Source organism: Ictidomys tridecemlineatus, chromosome 4 (assembly GCF_052094955.1).
Source record: "Ictidomys tridecemlineatus isolate mIctTri1 chromosome 4, mIctTri1.hap1, whole genome shotgun sequence".
NCBI lineage: Eukaryota > Metazoa > Chordata > Mammalia > Rodentia > Sciuridae > Ictidomys > Ictidomys tridecemlineatus.
Window position 1 is genome coordinate 191,501,443 of NC_135480.1, and position 13,552 is coordinate 191,514,994.

General features: G+C 47.6%; 1 long non-coding RNA gene across 1 annotated transcript in view; it reads left to right on the forward strand.

The window, feature by feature from the left end:
- Positions 1–2,372: 2,372 nt before the first annotated feature.
- LOC120889873 (uncharacterized) overlaps positions 2,373–13,552 on the forward strand; it is a 116,761-nt gene continuing 105,581 nt past the window's right edge. Inside the window, exon 1 of the long non-coding RNA XR_013437265.1 lies at positions 2,373–2,484. This is a non-coding gene — a long non-coding RNA (uncharacterized LOC120889873). The remainder of the gene's footprint in view (positions 2,485–13,552) is intronic.

The window sequence follows — 13,552 nt, forward strand, 5'->3', positions numbered from 1 at the left end:
AAGCCCTCTGTCCCTGTGAGCCTGGTAGCTGTCACTCCCATGGAACAGATGGGAATGCTGAGGCTCTGAAGGGCAGGCGAGGGCCTTCCTGGGATAAAGATGACCTAGTCCTTAAGGGGCATGGTTTGGGGTTCTGGCTTCTACCACTCAAGAGTCCATGAAAGCAAAGGATTTTTCTAGCCTGTGTTGCCCTCAATTTAAGCTGAGAGCGTGAGGTCAGAGTTAGAGGTGGCTGTTGGTGGGGGAAGTCGCGGACTCCTGCACCCTGATTCATCCAAGGCTGATGGGCCACCAGAGACACGCCTGGCCCATGCTGGACGTATCCGGGGCTGCAGCGTAGTAAAGAGTAACATTGATTAAGTGGGTACTCTGTGTCTGTCGCTGCTCTGAGTTAAGGTATCAGTGAGGTTCTTCAATCCTAAGAAGGCCCTTTGAGGTGGGAGTATTCCCTCTTTGAAGCTGGAGCCAGGGCTGGGCTCTGACGGTCACTGCTCTGCACATGCTCCTGCCTGGTGCACCCACTCCAGCAGGAGTGTGGCAGGCTTCCAGGACAAAGGAGTGGTGCTGGAACTGGGCCTTGGAGCTCAAAGGGCCATAGGAGAGGAGCATAGTGGACCTTGCAAAGAGGTGGGTTGAAGAAACCAGAAGGCTTGAGGAATGGCCAGGGGCATGTGGCAGAGGACAATTTGACGATACCCTCCACTCAGTTGCTGATCATATCACAGCCAAAGCCTCCAGGTCCCCTGGAAAGGCCCTTTATAGGCCTGGCCCTGCTCACCACCGGCCCTCTCCAGGTCCAACCTGTCTCTTCCTTCTTTTCCAAGACACAGTCCTCAGATCCATAGGGACCAGCTGGACTTTGCACATGGTGTTCCTTCTGTTGTGGAAGCTTCTGGTCTCTCTCTTCACACCTCTGAGCTGCCCTTTCCTTAACTGTGTGGAAAACCATCCTACGTCCCCTTCCTTCAGTGGAGTGAGATGCTTATCCTCTGCAGCTTCACTTTCTTCCCCTGTCTTTGAACTCTTCAGACTGGCCTGGGTGTGACTATTTTAATGTCACCCCCATTAGACTATCAGATATGGAAGGATAGGTCACATTCCTTCCCCGTGGCTGTTGCTCCTGACATGGTAAATGTCACAGATAGACTCATAACTACTTAATTGAAATAAGCCTCCAACATATTTTCAAAGAATTCAGGCAAAGGGTGCCTTTCATGTTTCTTGTTTACCCAAGCTTGGTCCAACAAATGCATTAAGAAACAGGGCTTTGCAGCTCCCTACATCTTTGCTATTGTAATGTAACATTTCTCTTTCTGCTTCTCCTTCTCTCCTCCTCCTCCTCCTTCTCTTTCTTCTTTGTTTGTTTCTCTCTCTTTCTTTCTCTTCCTCCTTCCTTCCTCCCTCCCTCCCTCCCTCCCTCCCTCTCTCTCTCTTTCTTTTCTTTCTTCCCTCCCTCCCTTTCTTTCTCTCTCTCTTCCTTTCTCCCTTTCTCTCTCTCTTTCTTCCTCCCTCCCTCCCTCCCTCCCCCTTCCTTCCTTCCTTCCTTCCTTCCTTCCTTCCTTCCTTCCTTCCTTCCTTCCTTCCTTCCTTCCTTTCCTTCTTTCCTTCTTTCTTTCTTCATGCTGAGGATTACTCCCAGATCCTCACACCAGCCAGGCAAGTGCTCTACCACATCCACAGTCTTGACATTCCTCTTGATGATTGAGTTCCATTCTGTGGCCTACATGTTCCACAGTTTGGTTAACCCTTTGTGCATTGAAGGACATGTGGGATACTTTCAGCTTTGGGTCATTATGAATAAAGCTGTTATGAATATTCATGAACAGCTTTTTGTGAAAATTTGTTTCCATTTCCCTGGTATAAATACCCAAGAAGGACATTGCTGATTCATGTGGTAAGCACATGTTTAAGTGAGCAGGCAGGTGCCACACTCTGTTCCAGAGGGTTGTACCATTTTACTCTCACCAGCAACATGTGAAAGAGCTAACATCCCTTCTCTGACACTATTAGTCTCTGTTTCAGCCATTCAGCTTGTGTGTACTAATATCTCACTGTGGTTTCAATTCACGTTTCTCTGATAGCTAATAACCTTGAGTATCTCTTCACGTGCTACTTTCCATCTGTGTATCCTTTGGTGAGAGAGACACCTATTTTGGTTGCCACAAGGACTTCTTCTTTCATTCTTGATTCTCAGTAGATTCAAAGGCAAAAGGTGAACAGCTTACAGCTGAATGATGAGGCAATGCACTTGTGCGCCTGCTAGGTACAAGACAGTGTTCCAAGTAGTGGGGATAAAGCAGTGGAAAGAGTCGACAAAATTCCCCGTGTCTATAAAGCTCACACAGTGGTCCCCCTTTGGCCCACAGGGAATGTGTTGGAAGATATCCCACGAGTAACTGAATCCACAGATGATGCTGAACCCTAAGAAGATACTCCTCACTTATGAAGAGGCTTGTGATGGGGTGACATCCTGATGAACCCATTGTAAGTTGAAACCTACCTAAGCTTAATGACTTGCCAACATCACAACTTAGCAACACCATACCCTGCACGGTGTCTGTTGCTCACCCCATGAGTGAGTGGCTGAGTGGCACCGTGGCTCACTGCTGCTGCCCAGCATCTTTAGAGATGATTGCATTACCTTTGTGCCCAGGAAAAGGCTACAATTCAAAGTACAATTTTTACATAATGTGTATTGGTTTTACACCATCATCAAAAAATTGTAAGTCAAGCCATCGTAAATTAGGATTCATCTGTAAATACATTGTTTTCCTACTCATATGTACCTATGACAAAGCTGAACTTATAAATTTGGCACTGTAAGAGATTAACAATAACAAAATAGAACAATTATAATAATATTTTGTAATGACATTGCCAGCATCACTACTCTTGTGCTTTAAGGACATTATAAAGTAAAATAACTGGTACTTGAATGTAAATACTGTGATGCCATGACAATTTATCTGATAACCAACTAAGTGTCTAACAGGTGGGTAGCACATATATCATGGATACATTGACATTAGACATATGGTGACAGATGAGAACTGCAAACAGCACAGCCTTTTCAGTGTCCAACCTTGGGGTGCTCCTCCTCTCATGGCCCTCTAGTGAGGGGGTCACCTCTTTCAGTGGTGTGGTGTGCTCAATAAGCTCATGGGCCTGGTTTTTCCCATAGGAGTTTGGTACAACCACACACCCTTGTGCTTCTGATTCATTCAATAAGTTCATAGGTGATCATTTTTTACCAGTGTGATTGATTTATTTATCCGTTTATGCCATATGGTTTTGCTAGGCAGTTAGTGGTTATCTACTTGTGTAAAGAAGGTGTAGCATCATTCTGCCTCAGCACTAAAGTAAAAAAGAAGCAGCTGATGACAAACTCCTGCTTTACACAATGGAGTAACTCTAGTTCAGGTACAGCCTGAAAACTGCTGTTCTAGACCTCATGGGGTGACTCAGAGCAGGGCATAGCCTGCTCTCCATGTGAGGCCAGAGTGGTAACAGAGGAGGCTGATCATGCAGGGCCTCTTGGGCCTGGGGAGGACTTGGTTTCTTCCTCAGTGAGCTGGGGCGGGGAATCTCTGGGAAGTGCAGGGCAGAGGGATGGCGGGTTTGGATTTCTCATTAGAAAGATCACCCTGGATGCTGTATGGAGAGCATCCTGAAGGCAGTAGGGACCAGGGAGACCAGCTTGGAGACCACTGCAGTGGCCTCTGAGAGGCTTGACAGTGGCTTTCATGAGGTGGTGGCGGTGAGGGTCACAAGAAACATTGGACACAGGATACATTTTGAAGTTGAACAGGTGTGATTCTTATTGAGCAGGAATTGGGGTGAGTGAGAAAGAAAACATCCTGAGGCCAGTGATCTTGGTTTGAACGCTGGAAGGAGAGGGGCGCCTTTGGTGCTATTGGGGATGACTGGGAGGAAGCTGAGGTACTCAAATGGTGAAAAGTGGACTTTCAGATAAGCCCATGAAGATGACCCCTATGTGGGAAGACCAGGAATCTGGTGCCTTGAGGAGGCTTGGGTGAAAATATTAATCTAAAAGTCAGGCCTGGTGCCGCGCCTGTCACATAGTTAGTGCTCAACGTGGTTACCGGTCTTCAAGTCCTATGTCTAAAATCCTTGGGGCTGCTTTGAGAAATCCATGCAGTTGAGCCACAGGAGACGACCAATAGCTGACCACTTTGGACCTACAATAGGAGCACTTTCCTGTGGGGTGTCTGGATCGTATGTTATGTGACACTCTTGGTGGGGTCTGAAGTAGCACCCCACCACCAAGCACAACAACTGTTCTGCAGCCCAAGGTCCTCATGCCAAGGTGACAGATGAGAACTGCAAACAACACAAGTCTTTTCAGGTCAGCTTTTGCTGCCAAAAGAGTTATAAAAGCTTTCAGTTTTCAGAGCTTTGTGGGTTTTAGATTATGGACTTGTATTATTATTCTCGTTATTGTAATCACTGCTGATGTTATTACCTGTGTGGCACGGGGGATGTTGAACTAGACCAACGAGTGGAAGTTCCTGAGAGGTGCATTTCAGCTTAATTTTAAGGTAAGAGCAATTCAGTGTTACTCAGAGATAAGTCATGCTACTGCTAAGGTGGGAGCGCTCTCTGGTTCAAGGGCAACAACACTTACTGATTGGAGAGGTGATTGGAGTTGACCTCTTACAGCTCTTGATCTCACCGAGACAGGATGACTAAATCGTCCTTCCATTTCATGACTTGTTCACTCCATCTGTGAAATGGGACCAGGGAATTGAACTTTGCGATTTCTGAGGGTGCGTCTGCAGTATGTTTTCGGGTGTCTGTGCCTTCTCTTTCCCCTCGGGTTGTTCCCCTCATGCATCTCTGCATAACCTCACTTACCTCCCTATTTGCAGAGTAACTCTTTTCCCAAACACTATCATGGCAAGTTCCCTAGGATGTACAACGTGAGATTAACCTGGGCAGCTGGGAGAAGTCACCAGATCTTTTCCCTGTTTCTTCCTGAATTGGGAAGAAAGATCATTTTCCAGAAATTTCTTCTTCGTATCCAAGCATGTTTGGACTTGTGCAATACTCGCAGCCTTTCAGCAAAGTGCTAATCTAGGGCACAGCTCCACTTTCCTGGAATGGCAATGATGGCTGCAGGGCCCTCTCCCTTGGGTTCTTCTGGAAACTGAGCTACACGGTAAAACAGAATTTTCCAGGGGTTGACTCAGCCTTTAAATGACAGCAGAATCAAATGCAGTCAGTCTGAAGGAAAACCTTTCTAAAGGATAGTTTGAGCTCCCAACAATTTAAAGTAATGTCTGCAGAGGCTGGGAATGCAGCTCAGTGGAGTGGGGACACTTGCCTACCCTGTGAGAGGCCCTGGATTCCATCCCCAGCAATGTGTGTGTGTGTGTGTGGGGGGGAGGTAGAGGTTGTAAAATTAACATATTTTGACTTTGGAAAACGAAAAATGCAAGCACACACAGACACATACACACAAGGGGAACCACAGACCACCAGGTCCTCTGAAACCATCAAACCCCACCAAACAATGTTGTCCTGAGCAGAATGAGTCCTAGACCCCAGGCTTTTAGAATTCCTTCTCCTCTTGTTCCCCTAAGCCCTCTCCTTTGTTGTTTGCATACATCTCCAGCTGCCCTTTCCATGGATCGTGCTTTCAGGTAATGAAAGCCAACACTCCTCCCTTAGGCATAGCAGAACCCTTGCTCACATTCACCACGGGAGTCATATGAGGACGAGGATCCTCACTGTAGCATCCCAGTAGCAGAAACCTGGATGCACACCCGCGCCTGTCACCAGGAGAGGCAGTGAAGAGCCACACAGTGGGGCAGAGTGCAGTGGTCCAGGTGAAGGATCACCATCTGAGCACCTCCAGACAGGGGAGTCCAGTGTGATGATATCAGGGGAGGAAGTTCCCAAAGATTCTACAGAGCAGAGCTCACATCAAATTACAGTGAACACACACTCACACACAAATGCATCTATAGATACAACCAGTTAAAAAGGAGAGCAGAGCAAGGAGGAACTCAGGACTCATGATGGAATTAGAGCGAATGAGTAAGTCTCTCCTAGGGTGCCAGACGATTCCTGTGGCCTTCATTTGATGTCATGGGTTATTAGGTACCAATTATAACCAATTAACTAAATGGACTCAACAAAAAGCCATTCAAGCAAGGAGGGCCCTTAACGAAGGTGTGACATGATTCCAGGATGGTTACCATCCCCATACGTATATCTGAGACCTCAAAACACAAACAAGCCCGTGGTGGCTAAGTGGGGTCCTAATATACTTTCTGACGAACTCTGTGGATTTTGCAGGAGGAGGGGAGGTCTACTGGGGCTTCAGGGAGATGTTGTTAGCTTTTCTTCTCAGCTCTTGACTCGGGTCCAGGCAGACAACGTTGCCAGGTCCTGCAGAACTTGGCCACACGGTCAAAGCTCATAAGCAGCCTGGAAAAGGGCCTGGAGTTAGGATTCTGAGTGTGTTGACTGTGTTTCCAGTCAGACCAGAGGAGGAACTCTGTCCCTAGATGGGTGACGAGCTCTGGCTGGGAGAGTGTGCCAGGTGTGGAGGGATGGGCGTAGACCCAGGAGGGAAGAATGGGCAGCCGAGAGCTGGAGAGCCGTGCTAGGTGGTGACAGGGCCTGCAGCTCTGAACAACAAGGTGCAGCCGGAGGAGCTTGGCCAAGCCACCGGTTTCACTGGCCCCCTGCTCCTTCTCTGACCCCCGTCTCATTTTCTCATTCCAGACTCAACCGCTCAGTCTCTACCAGAAACTGGAGATAGACAACCCAGATCTGAGGCTGGAGATTGCTAATTTTCTGTCTGTGAGTGTGGCCTTATTTCTTAGCTAGACAGTCCCAGTTCTCGGGCCACATGGAATCGAGGGCATCTTGCTACTGAGCAGATGGCTAAGCCATAGATTTCAATGACAGTGGTCCCCTCAGGTGAAGGTAGAGCTCCCACTCTGAGAGGGCCCAGCCCCCTTCAGTGACAGCAGTCTCGTCACATAGCACTGTCATGTTTATTTGGAAAGCCCTCCGGCCCACTAGCCTGTGAGCAAGGAAGAGGACAGGTCCTTCTCATGGTTGAGTCTCCACATTCAGGATACAGTGTAAATGCCAGAGAAATGTTTGAGGAATCCCATGCATTACACCTTGTGGTCAGGGCCCGGTGAATGGCACCTTGAAGTGGAGACAAGTTATCACTGGTTGGGAGAAATGGGGGAGTTCAGCGAGGAGGGGGTGGTTTGGCTTGGGTTCAGAAGTAGACTTAATGGATGGAGATGGGGGAGCCTGGGGGTGGAGGTGACAGGTATGGATGGCAGTGACGTGGAGCTTTTCAAAGTAAGTAGCAATGAAACTGCAGGCCTGCTGACCCATCTTGAGCAGCCTGTGATCCCATCGGTATCGCCACTCCTGTGACCGTCAGCTGCAGGTGAGCCCAGAAATGAGCAGGGGCCTGAGGTTGGTGTGGGGCAGGGGTAGAACAGAAGGGAGCGTTTCTGCACCACTGCCTGAATTCCAGTTCTACATCCGGATCTTTCTTGGTTCTCACACGGCTTTGGCCGGTCAGCGCTCTGACTCCAAATTTGAAGAATAGTAAACACCTAGGAAAGTGATGTCACTGGCTCAGAATTCCCCCCAAACTGAGCAGCAGGGCTGAACCCTGGGCCTGTGCTGGGTTCTTCTGGAGGGTGTGGCTAGTGAGGTTCAGGCTGAGGGCCAAGATGGGAGGTGGAAGTCAGCAGGTATGTGGAGAGAAGTTGGGGACTAGCAGGGGGTGGCTGCTCCTTAGGGCCTGGGCAGATAAGGGCTCTGTTATGGTATCTGTGTTCTGGAAGGTTCTATCCGGGGCCTGTAAAGTTTGCATGTGCCTTAAGAAGTTTGCATGTCCACACCCTTGTCATGGCCTTTCCAGGGAATGCTTCTGGAACTGGACACAGAGCTCGGGCTCCACAGAAGGAAAAGCGCTACCCTAACCGAGAGGGGAGAGGCTGCGCACAGGCCTCAGCCTCTGGGATGAGTAATGTGTGGTTAGGGAGGAGCTCCGCTGTCGGGCGGGCAGGAAGCGATTAAAAAAAGGGAAAGACAAAGTCAGAAACCGAAGATGTGGTCGAACAAGTGAATGTGCTCCACACTGGCTATGGTGACAGTTGTCACCCCAAACCGTCTGCACGATGGTCTGTGGATGGGGTGAGGTGTGTGAGGGAGAGTACAGCGGAGGTCAGAGAAGAGAAGATGCCCTGAGTCAGAGGGACAGACTGAGGTCCAGGCAGACAGACCCAAAGACTGAAGAAGGGCACACATGGTGTCACAGAGGCAGAGGTGATCAGCCAGAGGTCCAGGGTCTGTGTCAGAACCAGAAAGACAGGACAGAGAGAAAGAGGGTAAGGAGGACAGTGACGTGACCATCTAATGTGGCCATGTTTAATGGAGAAAGCACATGAATTTACTGAGGGACAGCATCTGGGACCTCCGGGGCCCTTGGCAGGTGCTCCTTGGCTCAGCTGAGGTAGAGGATAGTTCTATGTCTCAAAATTCAGGCTGCGAGAGCAAACCTCCTTGTACTTTAATTCATGAACAATGAGCAGAATTTATTACTCATTGTTCTGGAACTGGAAAGTTCAAGATCCAGGCACCAGCAGATTTAGTGTCTGGTGAGGGAGCCCTGCTGCTGCATCCCCACTGGTAGAAGGGACAAGTCAGCTCCCTCTGATGCCACTAATCCCTTTCACAGAGCAGAGGTTGGGTAACCTAATTACCCCCAAAGGCCCACCTCTTAGTATTGTTGCATTGGGGTTGAGCTCTCAGCATATTAGTTTTGGGAGGGACCATGATCTTTCAGACTGTAGCTCTCACTGATGTATGGAAGCCTTTGAAGGTCACTACTCTGTGGTCACAGCCTCTCAGCACTGGAGGAGGCTGAAGAGATCTCTGTTTGCACCTCCATATGACCTCCAGGGACTGATTATTGCTCATTCAGAATGTTCTTCCTTAACCTAAGCTACCTTCTCATGACTTCTGTAAGTTTGGAGCAACCCCTGAGCAAATCTGGTATTGCTTTTCCTCTTTGCTCTTGATGATAATCCTGTCCCCACCCCACAGGATCATCTTCTGCAGTTCCTTCACTGGTTTTATCAGTCAGGACAGGCTAGTTTATGCTGTAATAAAAAAATATCCCAATCAGAGAACAAAGGTTTATTTGTTTATTTATTTATTTGCTCACACTATATGTTCATTGCAAGCTGAAAAAACTCTGCTCCAATTCACGTCCACTCCAGGATCCAGGCTGGGCAAGTAGTCTCCGTCTAAAGATGCTGATCATTTTTCATTGAAGAAAAAGAGAACATGAGTCTTCATACCTTGGCTTTGAAAGTTTCTATTATAAATGATATAATCACCTTCACCCATCTTACATTGGTTAGAACCTTTGCCTATGAGGTAGGGAAGGAAGACTCTCATGGAGGAAGCAGTGAATACTGTGATTAATAATACTATCTATTACAACTGGCTCCACCCAGCTGCAGTTCACAGCTCTCTGCTGAAGCTATTCCCTGATCCATGAAGGCTCTCAAGTTTTCTGATGTTCCTATTGAGGCTTGGGACCAGAACTGGCCAAGACACTCACAGGGACCTGATGTTCATGGGTAACTGGGTATCGTTTCTGCGAATGTTCCTCCTCCACATTAGAGATGTTCCAAGCAGACTGTGTTCCTACTGAACTTGCCGAGGATATGGAAAGAGAAGAAGCCCATCTTTAATTGGATCTCTCTACTTCCATTTTACTGCATCTTTATCCCTTAAAGCCTTTTGAACAATCTCATCTTTTATTGCTTAGCATCCAGAAGTAATTGGCTTTTCTGTAACTCCAGGATGGAAAAAATCCTGCCTACTATCATTGGACTTTGAGTGAAAGTTGTGAGTTTGAATTACGTGGATGCATTGGAACTCTCAGGATCTGCCTATTTGAGTGGCTGGTGCCAATTTGTTCAGTGAAAAATTGGCGCCCATAGTGATGCTTCATCACAAAGATATAAAATACCTGTCAGTTTGATGGCCAAATGACAGGTGATGGGACACTGTGTTGGAAAGTGGGCAGTAATTGGTCAGGTCATGCAGGGGCAAGACATTTGTAAAGCTGTCACCTGTGATGACTTGCAAGGCAGATTCTGTGCTATTTGAACTTGTCACCGCAGGAGCAGAGCTAGAAAAAGAGGGGGTTGGTAGCCAGGCTGTATTGACAGGTGCTCGTAAATTAGATGAGTTGTAAGAGGGAATTAAGAGGAACACAGAGTGCAGAGATGTGGGGCCCTGGAGCTGGACCCACAACCACTCCTGAGCACCACACAATGAGACAGGATTTAAAAGGATTTAGAGGTAGAATCTCCTATATGGAAAAATGACTCGGGGCACAGATCAAATGAAAAATGTGGCCTTCTCATTGATTTTTCCATAAAGTGTCAAGTAGCTGCCATTAGGTTGAGAGAGCGCCCGTGGGTAGAAGAGCAAGGGAGAAGGCACACTTGAGAGCACACTTTTTCACCTGCGGTCACAGGTGCATAGGCCACTGTCCTGTGAACTTACCGAGTGAAATGAGATGTCAAAGAAACGTCAAGCCTGTGCTGGACAATCTTGGGAATTTAAGACCACCTGGACATAGACATTCCATGACAGCAATGAATCAGGAAAACTGTGCTCACTCCAAGGAAGGCAGGGCCCCTAATTCTCACTCACGTGCTCAAGGAAGATGACACTCACAAGGTTCTCTCTCCCAAAGGGTGGTCCTCAGTGTTAGAAAGACCAAGGGCAGGACAAACTCCCTGAGACAGGTTAGAGCTCCTCGCCCAGAGCTGGAGACTTTAGGACAGGTCAGCCCTGCTGGGTCCCAGAACCCTCTGGATCTGTGACTCCTGTGTGTGCCCCAGGCTTCCCAGCAGGTGGATTTATTATGACTTTCCTGTCCCTGTCCCTGTCCCACCCCTGTATCTTGGATGTACGGAGTATGTGGGGCGTGTAGGGGTGATTAGAAGAAAAGGGTATATAATATAAACTTATAGATTGCAGGTCTAGGGCAATAATTCTCAACAGGGAACTACTTTGGCCTTGTGGATATTTGGCAATAGCTGGGGACATTTTTAGTTGTCACAACTGGAGGTGGTGATGCTGTTGATACCTAGCAGGGGTCAGGGGATACTATGGAGCATCCTACAGGAGAGCCCCTCCAACGGAGGATTATCCAGCTTAAAATGCCCACATTACCAAAGCTGAGAATCTGGTCTAGGGAACACAGGGCCCAACATGCTGAATGATTAGACAGATTATGGGACAGCACCTGGAAATCAGAGCACCCGGCATGGAGCTCATTCCTTCATTCAGCTGACATGAGCATCTTCAAGAGGTTGCTAGGAGGTGGAGGGTGGGGATTTGTCAGGGTAATTACTGCTAGTTCCTGCCATAGGCCCCTGCCAAGGTTTCAGTGTCTTCAACAATCAAGGCTGAACTTTCACATCATGTTTGGAAACACAGGGGTTTTTCTTCCCTCATCAAGAGATATATTTTTTCCCTTATGGACATGGGGACTGGTCATAAATTATTTTCCTCATTGACTTGGCTGCTAGGCAGCTTATTAAAACAACTGTTCACACCTTTCCTGACATCTCCGGGTGCACCCCCTGTTACTCCGGTTCTCTCCTCCATCATCTGTGTTGTCTACACTTCTACTTGTGGCCTTGATACCTTTGGGGTGAGATGAGCTAGAAACCAAATGAATCAAAAGCTTTCTTTTTCACAGACGGCTGCGGTGATGGAGAAACCAGGGAGCCCACCAATGGCCCTTCTTTCAAAAAAGGAAAATGGAGCCTTGGGTGGGTCTCAGCTTGAAGATTTGCAGAATTGAAACTGTTCGGGGTCTTCGGATCACTCTTCCTTTTTCTTTTTTGATCCTGTATTTTAGTGACCCCTTTTAAGTTGCTATTTTAACAATCGGGAGTCTCATTTACTTTAGCGGGGAGAGGAAGGAGATAAAAACATTTTCTCCAAGGTCTTTTGGGGAATCACTTCATGCAAATATCTTAGTCTCAGAAGGAAACTGCCTGAGGTCAGCCCTCTGCTCATTCCTGAGAAGGCACATTCACAGTGGGTGTTTTCACTTTTGATTTTCTGTTTCCAAATATAAAATAGATGAGGGGTCAGGAGACCAAGTCACAAACTTGCTGTGTGACTTCAGGCTGTTTATACCCTCTCTCTGGTCTCCAGATAAAAAAAATTAGCTGAAAACCCACCTGGATCCATAGTTCTCGGGTGTATACCCCAGGGAGTGGGCTATGCCAGTGAGATGTGTTTTCTGATGATCTAGGCTTATGTGGGGTTTTAGTGACATCCAAATCCTATGGTTAAAAGAGATTGGCTCAGTTTCCTATAAGAGTGGAGGAATTGATGGGTTTGGAGGCTCGGCTGGGGTCTTGCAGGTGACAGTGTTGAGAGGTAGGTCAAAGGACAAGTCCTGAAGTACCTCTGCTGGCTTCCACACTTCCCTTGTGGAACTGTGGGCAAACCACGTAGGTTCCTTAGGGCTCCATGTCCTCATTGGCCAAGGATAAAACCATGCACCATGAAGACCAGGTGACAATGCTCATACAGTGCCACATGCTTGGTGCAATCCATAGTCCTCATTACCATCCTTCACTGGGTTAGACTTGGCTGAATTCTGGTGTGGCCAACCGGTGGGGTTGAAGCTAGTCCTCTTTCTTTTTGTATGAGGTCAGAAAAAAATTGCTCCTCCACTTTCCCAAAATGGCAAGGCAAGAAGGGTACAGAGACCTCCTTGAGCTCAGCTTCCAGACAGCCAGCTCACAAGCTGCAGGGCCCTTTCCCTCCATCCAGTCCCTCCTGAGACACGAGCCCCTTTCTCTTTCTGGTTTCCATTTTCTCTTCTGTGAGATGAGTAAGTTAGATTAGATCATCTCTGATGTAACTAATTTCCACTACATTCCAGGTTAGATATTTTGTATTCAGTTAAAACCGGATTTCTCAGCGTCGGTCTTATTGACGTTTTAGACCAGATCATTCTTGATCATCCTGTGTACTCTAGAATGTTCAGCAGCATCCTTGGACTCTTCCCCAAGTAGCTCCCCTTCCCCAAGTGGAGACAAACAAAAGTGCCCACCCATATGGCCAGATGTCCCCCAGGGAGCGAAACTGCTTTGGTTGAGAAACATAATTTAAAAGTACTTAAACATAACGTCACTCACGTAGCATGGTGTTCTCCATTTCCACGCACAGAAAATTAAAGGTTGAATGTTGAATGCTCTCTCTCATATGTGGAAGCTAGAGCAAAATAAGGTGGATATGGGGAGGTTAGCTATCACAAAGATATAGGGAAGATCAGCGGAGTGAGAGAAGGAGAGAGGGCCGGAGAAGGGACAGGAAAGGGGAGGGAACGTGGAATGAATTAATTTAACATCTTGAAGCTAAGTGCATATATACATATACCGCAGGGAGTTCTGCCTTTATGTCTGTGTAGAAAGCACCAACCAAAAATAAATAA